Source organism: Sceloporus undulatus, chromosome 5 (genome assembly GCF_019175285.1).
Source record: "Sceloporus undulatus isolate JIND9_A2432 ecotype Alabama chromosome 5, SceUnd_v1.1, whole genome shotgun sequence".
Lineage (NCBI taxonomy): Eukaryota > Metazoa > Chordata > Lepidosauria > Squamata > Phrynosomatidae > Sceloporus > Sceloporus undulatus.
Window position 1 is genome coordinate 113672165 of NC_056526.1, and position 10536 is coordinate 113682700.

Below are 10536 nucleotides of genomic sequence, written 5' to 3' on the forward strand. Positions count from 1 at the left end.
TGGGTGGTTTCCAGAAACTGGAGGGGGGATTTATACTATTTTTAAAAAATTAAAATCACCTCATAAAATATATTAAAAGCATTTTTAAAAGAACCCAAAGGAGCATCAGTATGGTGTAGTGGTTTGAGAATTGGACTACAGGTAAGCTGCAGAGGTGGTCTGGGGGCAAGACACCGGATGCAGCTTCTCCCACACTTAGTTGTCATTAGAAATTAGTTGCAGTTCCATTAAGAATTTAATAAATAAGTCAATAAATGGATTTGGTTTATCCCCATTTCAGAGTCTGGTATCATTAGTCTGTGGTTGGGTAGCAACAGCCTTCTTCACTGTCCTTGTCTCACCTCTATACATAGTGATAGGAAATAATATAGTTTGAATGATCCTAATACTAGTATTTAGTTTTGTATCTTTGCACTTTAGGACCTGATCTAGTTCTTTTATGGCTGCCCTTCCCAGCTCCAGTCTTCTGATTTCTTGACTGCAGTCTTTATACTGATTATTGATTGATCCAAGGTATGGAAAATCTTTAACTGTTGTCATCTGGTGCGAATTTATATAAATCCTTTCTATTTTTAATTAAATAATTAAGACACAAGATAAAGATATTATTATTATCATTATCAGCATATTGTATTTCCATTGTTGCAAACACACATGGACTGGCATCCATTTAGGAACATGGACATGCATACATTACAGTGTGCATGTGATACCAGAAACTCACAATTGTGCAATTGACATATTCTGCTGATAACAGTGGAAATGGAGTTGTGCAGAAAGTGCATTCCACGGTGCCTTGTCTTTGCAAATTGTGATTGCTCATTCGACACCATGTGTTTCAGTTGCATATGTGTTGCATGTGTATATCATATATTGTGCATTGCAATACCATAATGGTACTTAATAATTAACACATGTTGCCGAATGTTGGAACTCAGTATGGGACATATGTGGTGCTCTTGTAGCACATCTCTGTATGCGTATATTTTCACTGCACTGAGGAGATGTTGAATAGCAGCCAGAGACTGACAAACAGTACTGATTTCAAGACAATTCTTATTAGATTAAGAATAGGATGTGCCTGGAGTACTGGAAGCAATATTTATTAATTATTTAACATTCAAGACACAAACAACATCCTAATTATCTTTAAAAAAAATAAATACAAGGAATTAGATTTCACAAATCAAGTTTAACAAAGCTTACTATTTGGGAGATGACTGAGGATGGCTATTTTCTGAGCTCTTTCTTTTACAGTGTAAAGATACGTAGTTCTCCAGAGTCCAAACAGTGGGAAAGAAATCAGTGTAAAAAAGGAGAAAGGGGAAAAAAAGCAGGAAAGAAATCCACCCTCAGACACCTTGTAAACAGTATTCCTTAGCTGAAAGTCATTTGACTTTCATGTGAGTGGCAACTTTCCTGACATCCATCTTTAGGGTTATCAAGGGTCTTTGTGGGGGGGAGGAGGAGGGCATTCAACCCTGTCATCAAGGAAAGGTCACACAAACAAAACACAGCCACCATCTCAATAAATGCTTTTAGCATCTTGGAAAGAACAGAGGAGAAAAAAGCCACTGAACAATTTCTTATTTGTTACTTCAGCTTATCTCCCCAAACCATTGCAGTTTATCATGACAGAGGTTTCCCCTGACTGCAATGTGGTGCTGTTGCAAAACTGTCCTGGCATTGTAATTTCTGACACTTTCTAACTTCCTGTTTAATTACTCAAAAAACCTAAGAAGTCATGGTTAACATTTATGGTCCATAAAATTCAGATTATTTTAAGAAATATATCTACTGCTTTTCAGGAAAAGGTTCTTCTAATTTTATTGAGATCAAATTCATCTTAGCACTGGTCACTAATGGATTTCTTGGAAAGACAAGGTCCTTTACCAGAAATAAGTGACCTAGCTCAATAAGAATGTGAGTAGTAATTTGAAGGAGAAAGGGTAACACAGGGGGAATATGTGTCTATCTGATTCAAAATTGCAAGGTCAAAGTCTTTCATCTATTGCCATTTGAGTTGCTAGAGTACAGAAGATATAAGCTGGTATGTGCTGTGTACATCAGTATGCATGTTGCCAGGGGAAATGGTTGAGATACGCACCATTAAAAGGGCATTAAAAGCTGCCACATTAAAATATTGTCATACCTCAACGAGAGATTTCAGCTTAATTAAATAGCATCAAACATCAAACTCAACTGAAACAGAACTCTTGCCATTAAAGATAATGGCATATAAGGATATCTGTTTGAGTGTTTATGTTTATACAGGTGTTTGCTTTATAATCTTTTCATATCTATTGTTCCAGAAATATATGGAGTGCTTTGTGTTAGCAAAACATGGATACACCTGCTCAGTTTAGTCTATAGCGATGGTGAAAGCTTGGAAATAAAACTGGTTCCCAAACTGAGGTCTATAGATGTTCCTACACTAAAACTCTCAGAATTCCTCAATACTGACAATTTTTCAAGAACCTTTGGGAATGAAATTCCAAAAATGCCTAGGGACCCAGATCTGAAGGAGCAAGTATTTGCTGTATATCACATTTCAATACTGTTTGCAATTTGGAGAACATTGTTGGATGGATAGGGGTTAAAAAAGATCCATAAGACACATACATCTAACTTTGTTGACTGTTGACAGGGGGCTTGTATTTACAGGTCAAACAAACCAGCCTCCCCCATCCTCTTGGCAGGAGGTTCAGACAACACAAAGGCCAATTCCTGAGTCTGGTATGAACAGACCAGACAACTTTAGGTTCATTCAGTACCAAAACCAGGGTATAGCCATCTTATAATGGAATAAAAAAAAAAAAAACACCTCCCTGTTTGCACTGGATCTTCTTGGAAAATACGGAGCTTTCTGTTCTGACACCAGGCATCTTTTTAAAAATATGTCCCCACTCTACTGTCTTCTGCTGCTTCATGTTAGTCATTGTGATGTCAGTATGAGGTGTCCAGAATTGTGACAATGCTGGGTGCCTTGTTCTGACCTCAGAATGAACAATGTGTTGTGGGATCCATGTGCAAACAGTTGCCTGGCATCAGAATAGAGATTCTGAGGTATAGGGAGAGGTTGGGGCAGCTGTGATGTCTGGATACTCCAGGCTGCCCACACAATATCCTGGCCAATGCAGACAGCACCAGGGACATGTTAGAAACCAACTCCAATTGTTTTGTTTTTTAAATGCAGATTTTTCCATACTACTTTGACTAGGTGAATTGGACACATTTAATGTTCAAAAATCTTCCCATTGTTGATCAGTGATAACAATATCTAATGTGCACAGTTACAGAACACAAAGATGCTTTAGTCAAAGAAATCGATAAGGTGATGTGTTTAAGAATGCATATGGCTTGAAAAAATACATGTAAAAACTCATAAATGGTACATTTTTTTTAAACTTTCTTTAAAAAAAAAAGCAGAAACAGGCATGGACTGGATATGGAAGTGGGTAAAGAAGGAAGTCCACAGATGGATGTTTATGAATATGCATATACTGTTGTGTGCCTTCAAGTAATTTCCAACTTATAGCAATGCTAAGGTGAACCCTTCATGTGTCTTCTTGGCAAGATTTGTTCAAAGAGCATTTGCCATTGTCTTCTTCTGAGCCTGAGAGAGTGTGACTTGCCAAGGCCACTTAGTAGGTTTCCATGTCTGAAAAAGATTTGAACTCCTAGTCCTACTCCAGCTCTCACATTGCTACACCACATTGGTGTCCATGAATATATAAACATTTCCCCAATTGTTGTCAATGCGAGACACCAAATTATAAAGGATATAAAATATCTGGGCTAACATAATATACGAATAAGGGAACTTTGTCTCTCTAGATGCTGGACTCCCACTTGTTAGCACCAGCTAACAAAGTAAATGATCTGGAACTATGTGAACTGGAGTCTAATAATCTGTCGAGGGACACAGTTTCCCCAACATATTGGAATAGCATCTAAGAGTGTGAGTTCAGCATCTGCTTTGAGTCATAAATTTTCTATATAGCCATAGGCAAATTACATTCCTTACCCTCTGCCCTCTCTTTTTGACATCTAAATAATCCTGAAATCCTGAAATGACTGATATGAATATGACTAAGATCATACTAGAGATATATGTGAAGTTCTTTTGGAATGACATTGTATCAATATTGTAAGTATTATCTCAGTTTTTAAAATCAAGACAGATTAGTTTAGCCACATATCTGTTAATTAGTATATTACGTTCTGTGTTGAGGTACATATGGCTGTGGCTGATTTTGCTCTAATTCTCAAACATGCCAGTTAGACATGTATTTTATTATTTCATTCATAATCTGTCACATACATCATGTTACCAGTTTTTGACTTTATATTAACTGAATACCCTTTTATACCCTATGCATTTGGCACCTTAGTGGTGTAAAGCATACACATAATTTTCAATTCAGTGCAAAGTACTTCAATGTCATTTTAAATTTCAGATTCATATTTAATTGTGTGAAGGGAGCTAAAGATGTCTCTAGGACCTGTGCTGTCTAATTGTTATTCCAATCGACATATCCCTAACAAGGCAATTATTTTGAAGTTTACTGAAATCTTTAAGGCAAATCAAATTCCATTAAGCATTTCAAAGTATCACAAAAACTGGGTTAGAACTTTATATTGGCTTTCAATTTACTTTGGCTAATGAAATCTCTTACCTATTTTCTACTGTGAAACAGTACTGTATGCCATGCAACATGTTGGATGAAAAGATTTTGTCATTAAAGAGTGGATGTCATCTATGTCAACAAAACAGAAATAAATATATACACTGCTAGTATTAATACAGTGATACCTTCAAAAAGCAGCAGAGCAAGTAAAAAAAAATCAGCAGCAGAAAACAGCAACTATTGTTGTTGTGGAGGAGATGGTGCGGTCCTGATTTGTAGAGACAATGTACTGACCATACTGACAGCTCCCACAATGGCCTGACAACTGATGTGCAGCCACTCTCTTCCCACTTCTAGGCATCACAGAAATAACTTGAAATTCGCACATGGTGTTTTTGTACAAAGGACAATATTTCTGCACATAAGCATTGCTTTGTGGGATAAGTATCTTCACATAAGTGCACCTTGTTAGTATTCTCATTTTCTGAGAATTCAGTTTCCTCTGCAGAAAAAGCTGTTTTCTGTACAAAAAAACACTTAAAAATCATGTTTTTAAATTTCTTGGTATTCATCCAAGGTTTATTTATTTATTTATTTATTTAGGTATTTATACCCCACCCTTCAGCCCTAATGGCTCTCAGGACGGCTTACAATATTATTTTTAATCAGACAGTTCCCTGCCCTCAGGCTTACAATCTAAAAGACACGAAACAAAAGGAGAAGGGAATGATGGAGGGAAAGGGGATGAGGTCCAGTGGTTCTTCTCTCCCTCTGAGGCCTGGACCAAGGCAGATGGATTGGAGGGAGGGCTCTTCCTTCTTCCAGGCTAGTCCTGATGGAACTGGACTTGCCTGGCCAACTCCCTCTCAGGCCGGCAGATGGCAGTTGTGGAGGGCGGGGTCTCCTTCCTTCAGGCTTAGTCCTGATGGAGCTGGACTTGCCTGGCGAACTCCCTCTCAGGCCGGCGGATGGCAGTTGTGGAGGGCGGAGTCTCCTTCCTTCAGGCTTTGTCCTGATGGAGCTGGACTTGCCTGGCCAACTCCCTCTCAGGCCGGCGGATGGCAGTTGTGGAGGATTGCCACCTCCTTTATTCTGAGAGTCTCATCCTTAACAACTAAATGGGAAACAAATATAACACAATTTCTCACGTGATAGGAATAGTACTACCTATTACTTTTGGATAGTGAGAATTTGATTTGATTTTTTTTTTAACAAGGAGAAAGCCAAAACAACATGTGGGGAGAGCTGACAGATTTCTGTTGATATATAATTATCCATGCATATTTTATTCTTCTGAAAGAAGCAAGGACATGTGAAGAATGAGAGCTTTACCCAGATGCCATTTCATGTTAAACATCTCATTTTAAGACAATTTAATGCCACGGAAGACAATAGGATTTATAGGGGAACTCCCTGCATGTTAACTCAAAAGTAAGACTCCCTTGTATTAAGATTTGCTCCTGTGTAACTGTGCAGGAAATTACAATCTGATCCAATTTTCTCATCTTAAGTGACTCAGAGGTGTAAATATTTTCTCAAGCCACAGCTGTTTAGTGACAGGACACTGGAAGATGTATCTTAAGGCCAACAAAGAGGAGGAAATTGTTTTTCTAAGTTTTTAGAATCTGAAGGTTGACCATGTGCACAAGGCCAGGAAAGCACAGAACTAAGCTAACATGATAGAAGAAAGAATCCTATAAATCTGAAAGTGGATATGTGCCAGCAGCAGAACACCTGCTACTGACTATATCCCATGGATAACTGTGCTGACTCATTGCTTGTGGCTAATAACCCACTGGCAATGAGTGTTCAAAAATAGCTTCAGATCTGATTGCTTTGTACAACTTGACCTCATGCAGTGGGGTGAGCACATACTACACTCTATCACCAGTTCACAGAAATACTATGGTACGTACTCTACTCTTCTTCCTCCCTCCCTTGCCATTACTGAATGAAATAATTTGAAGCTCTTTGCTTCAAACAAGCCTAGGAGGGGGTAGCTTACATGTTTGATATAAGGCCTTCATTGTCCAGATACTGCACCGGTGAGCCTTTTTCCTTGATGGAAAAATGGCTATGTGCCTTTTCTCTGCTGATACAGGTAGCAGAAACTTCAGGCCCAATCTGGACCATTATTTTTACTTAAAGAGTATATGATAAAAGTTTGAAACTGTATAGTCTATGGCTACAGATTTTCAAAAAGTTTGTGGCTTAAAAAATAGAGGCTGTGAGAAGGTTATTAGAGGCAGCTATTTGGATGTTTTTAACATTGTTTTAGGTTTTGCCCCAAACTGCCATTTAAAAATAATGTTAGGCTATGAAAGTGGCATTCAGGGATCATATGTAATCTGCACTTTCCCCACTCCTAAACTGTAGACCCTTATTTCCTCCCCCATATATTCCTTCCAACATAAACTACAGCTGGCCCTTTTTATACACGGATTTTTATACACAGATTCAAGCATCCACAGTTTGAAAATGTTCAAAAAAATTATGAATTTCAAATATCAAACCTTGATTTTCCATTTTTTATAAGGGACACCATTTTGCTATGTCATTATATTTAATGGAACTTGAGCATACATGGATTTTGTTATCCACAGGGGATCTTGGAACCAAATCCCAGCGTATAACAAGGGTTCACTGTACCTCAAAATGTTTTGGAAAATCACTCTCCTTATATATATTGTGAGTGCATAGCTTTCAGTGTATTCCACATACCCATGTATCAAAGACAGCATGATATACTGGTTTGACTATGACTTTGGGGATCAGGGTTCAGTTCCTCTTTCAGCCATGGGAACCCACTGAGTGACTTTGAGTGAATCACATGCTCTCTGCCACAGTAAACCTCAAGGTCATAAGGTCATCAGAAGCCAGAAATTATTTGAAGGAGCATAACAATAAAGGTGATCCGCCTTATATGTGACTGTTTACATGTGACAAGTTTCAGGCTCCAATTGACATACTGTCATCAATATGGACTTATCACATAACCTCAGTCAGTTTGCAATATGAAGAATGATGACATGGAACTTCCTTTATGGATTGTGTTTGGGTAAAACTATAATGGGGTTGTAGTGTCTTCTCAAGTGTATTACAAATGTTAAACAAGTTCTATTAAACATGGTGAAAGAAATACCATCCTGCACCCCCACCCTAAAAAAAATAAATTCAAAAAGCACACCCTGATTTTGCTATTTTATATAAAGAACACCATTATATATGCTGGCACATAATATGTCAATGTATATAATGAAACCTGGGTATCTATGGATTTTGGTGATTGGGGGCGGGGGCTCTTGGAATCAAACCCCACCAGATTCCAAGGACCGACTTTAATAAGAGAGAAGGTACAGCATAAAGGTTATTAATGAGAACTGGCAAATCATTTCCAAATAAACCATGCCATCTTGTTGGCTTTCAGTCACAATATTAAATAATTCAAATATGTAATTGAAATAAGTAGGTTACGGCATCTATATACTGTATATGAAACCTGAGTAATATTCTCTTGAAGAGCAATTTCTTTCTTCTGAGGTCAAATAATATTGCAGTGAATCAATGGATGAGCCTCTGTGTGAAAGATATCAGCCTGTTTAAAAGATATGCTTCAGATTTTGTTTTCTTTAAACACTTCTTTACCATTATCAGAACTGGCCAATCCATTAGATGAAGTGAGGCAGCTACCTCAGGCACTAGTGTTTGGGTGTCATGAAAGGATGGTGAATTGTTGGTTATTTACTTTATTTTTTGTATATTTGTTTTGCCAGCATGTGGGAGAGGTGTTTTGAGGATTTTGCTACTTGTTTGTCAAAATAATTTGCTAGCTTTTGGTACTGTGTTGTTTCCCTTGGGCAGCAAAATGTCTTGGGTAGGGAGGGATGTCTGGGTAGGGAGGGATGTCTCTGCTTCATTTTGGCATGGAAGAACCAAAAAACAAAACAAAATCCCAAAACATTTTTCTCCCTTCTAAATGACTATGGGGCTAAACAGATTGCCCCTTGCAGCGACCTGTGCAGTTGGGTGCATGGCATGACATTAGTGCAGAATCGGGGTGTGCAGCATGTGGATGCCATACCCCACTCTGCCCTGAGGCTGGCGTATATTCAGCCCATATGGGAATTTTGACACATTTTGAGACTTTTGTCAAAGGTCTTTGAATCCAAAGAAGACGGTTTGGGGAGTAAATATGTGAGGGAAGGTTTGTGTAAAATCCATCCCAACACTATTACTGCTGCTCTTTTTCACACGCACAGAGCTGATCATTTTGAGGTACAAAAATATCATGTAATATTTGACAACAGAGTATCTTGACGAGTTAAAATACTGTTTCTCATCATATATTTCAGATTTTTTACATTTCTTACCTTGAGATGGCTCTTGTGTGAATGTTTAAAAGGAACATCTTTTCTTTGAAAAAATATGTTTAGAGTCACTATGATCATGATTTGGCAATACTGTCAGTGCTATGCACATTTCAGTAGAATCTAATAATTCAGTTGCATGTGGAAGGCTCTCTTTTATTAAAACCTTGTTTTGATTTAGTCAGAAATCTATTAGTGATACCCTATCATGTCTTCCAGATCAGTATTATGAATTTGATACATGTATGCATTCTGCAGAATATGAAGCTACTCTGCAGGATGCATACATGTATCAAATGTATAACAGTGATCTGGAAGACATGAAAGGGTATGGTCAATAGATTTCTCTGAGTAAATCAAAGAAAAGTTTTAATAAAAGAGAGCCTTCCACATGCTACTGAATTATGAGCTCTATTCTACTGAAATATTCTGAGGACAATCACCTGGAGTAAAACCCAAATGTTTTATGGGGTCCTCAGAATCTCCAGATAGAATTATAGCCTCATAAATGCAATATATCCCCATTTGATTATATAAAATATGTCACATGAGTTTGCAGGAACTGCATATGAAATATTTCTCAGTTCATTTCCCATTTGTTTTCCTTTATAAAGTAAATGCTAGGGTTAGAAAGTGCACCAAGTTCATTCATTTTTACCTCATTCATTCTGGAGGCTTGAATTTTAATAGCCATTCCTTTCAGTAGGGTTATGTTAAAGAGCCTAAGAAATCTGGCTCCTTCTGAGATTTGTTATTGGAACCTTTTGCTTTCCTCAGTATCATAGTAGAAATTTCAACATTCGACTCAATCTTTTTTTTTTTTTTCATTTTGTGTGAAATTCCTCTGAGAAATTTGGCCCTTTTCTTGAAATTCATTTTGCTCCCCTTGAAATTTTCCAAATGACTTTTCATCTAAAACTATAGATTGGACACAAAATCCTGCTTCAAGAGCTGTACGTGTCTTGTGTGCACCCCTCCATAAAGCCATTTCTAGGTTGTTGGAGATATAAGTGACAGCATATCCAGCTATTATGCTTTAGCTTGACACGTAAGCCACCTATAACCCTGTAGGGACCTTAGGATGTCCTTACAGTGGTATCCTCTCAGCACAATACAATAAATACAATATCTGAATGCATTACCACTGATCCCATCAGTCTTAAACAATCCAGAAATGGATTGTTGGAGAGAATCCAACAATTGGACATTCTCTGAAGATGCCAGCCACAGATGCTGGCGAAATGTCAGGAATAAACTCTTCTAGAACATGGCCACATAGCCCGAAAAACCCACAAAAAACTATGGATGCCAGCCATGAAGGCTTTCAACTTTACAAATCCAGAAATGGCCATGTTAAGGGTGCTGCGTGGCTTAGAAGGCACTCTGTGTGTGTGTGTGTGTGTGTGAGAGAGAGAGAGAGAGAGAGAGAGAGTTTTTGGCCACTATGGAACAGATGTTTGACCTACTCAATAAGTAAGAAAGAAAAATGAATTGCACTACTGTATATCTGATTAATCACCATAATAATTTACTAGCAG